Source organism: Triplophysa dalaica, chromosome 9, assembly GCF_015846415.1.
Source record: "Triplophysa dalaica isolate WHDGS20190420 chromosome 9, ASM1584641v1, whole genome shotgun sequence".
NCBI lineage: Eukaryota > Metazoa > Chordata > Actinopteri > Cypriniformes > Nemacheilidae > Triplophysa > Triplophysa dalaica.
In genome coordinates this window covers 1,439,310-1,441,204 of record NC_079550.1, presented here as the reverse complement: position 1 = coordinate 1,441,204, position 1,895 = coordinate 1,439,310, and positions in this window count along the sequence as shown.

The window sequence follows — 1,895 nt, the reverse complement described above, 5'->3', positions numbered from 1 at the left end:
TTTGTGATTGGGAGTCTGGTTTCTAAAGATCTGACTTGCCAACCACTGCACAAGTTTGTGTTTGTGTCATGTTGATTAAAGGGACAATCCAGATTTAGCACAACATGTATTCCATGGACAGCATCAATGGCATTTTGACTTGTCTCTCAGACAAAAGAAAACAGCACAAATACCCTACAATAGAAGCCTGTTGGGTGATTTGGGATTGTTTCATCACATAGACATTGTAAGCACATAATCAACAATAGATTTTGAATTGCTCTGTTTTAATAAACTCAAACTGAGATTGAAATGATTTTCAGTGTGCTTTAATATTGGGAAGTATTTTCACATTCTGTATTTCCTGGAATTTTGATATTTTTGCACTTACGAATTTCAATACACTGGTTTTAATTAACTTAATAAATCAAATATTAAAACGGCTATGTTATTGTGTGTTCTCTTCAAGTTTGTTTATAGAGATTTTAGGTGGTCTTTGTGATCTGGGTGTGTAACGTCTTTGAATATCGAAGTTTATGTCGAAGTATTGATGACGGCAGCACACACCTGCCTGCTGCCATTCCTGAGCAAGCTCTGCACTGGTGGCACTCCGATCCAGCAGCTGAATCCTCTTTAGGAGACGATCCTGGCGCTTGCTTGACTTTCTTGGACGCCCTGAGGCCTTCTTTACAAGAATTGAACCTCTTTCCTTGAAGTTCTTGATGAACCTATAAATTGTTGTTTTAGGTTCAATCTTAGTAGCCACAATATCCTTGCCTGTGAAGCCATTTTTATGCAACGCAATGATGGCTGCACGCGTTTCTTTGCAGGTCACCATGGTTAACAATGGAAGAACAATGATTTCAAGCATCACCCTCCTTTTAACATGTTAAGTCTGCCATTCTAACCCAATCAGCCTGACATAATGATCTCCAGCCTTGTGCTTGTCAACGTTCTCACCTGAGTTAACAAGATGATTACTGAAATGATCTCAGCAGGTCCTTTAATGACAGCAAGGAAATGCAGTGGAAAGGTTTTTTTGGGGATTAAGTTAATTTTCATGGCAAAGAAGGACTATGCAATTCATCTGATCACTCTTCATAACATTCTGGAGTATATGCAAATTGCTATTATAAAAACTTTTCCAATTTCCAATATTTATGTAATTCTCAAGTTTGCATGTTCTCCCCGTGCCTCGGGGGTTTCCTCCGGGTACTCCGGTTTCCTCCCCTGGTCCAAAGACATGCATGGTAGGTTGATTGGCATCTCTGGAAAAATTGTCCATAGGGTGTGAGTGTGTGAGTGAATGAGTGAGTGTGTGTGCCCTGCGATGGGTTGGCACTCCATCCAGGGTGTATCCTGCCTTGATGCCCGATGACTCCTGAGATAGGCGCAGGCTCCCCGTGACCCGAGGTAGTTCGGATAAGCGGTAGAAAATGGATGGATGGATGGATGTAGTTCTCAAAACTTTTGGCCACGACTGTATTTTATTTTTAGCAAAAGGGTTATTCCTTCTGGTTTCAGAGTTCAAGAATATCAAATCGATGTGGATTTTTTTTTAAACAGATGCAGCTTAAAATAAAACATATTGATATTTTAACCTATTAAAGTGAACTGCATTAGCTTAACTAAGGCTCATTCTCACAAAACTTATCAAAATTTTTATTAGAGCTTTAGGTGTCAACCACTTTATTTTCCTAAATCGTTTGAGATAAAATTCTTTATTAATATATTGTACTTATAATATTTTTATTTACAAGGGTCGTCGCTGCGTGTATGGGCGAGTTCTGTCATGTGACACCACATTTATTACATTAAAGCCCCTTTTCTCAAAACAAAACTGTTTCCAAACTATATACCTTTAATATTTAGAGCATCAATATGGATTTGATGTGCTTAAAATGAACGCAAAAAGA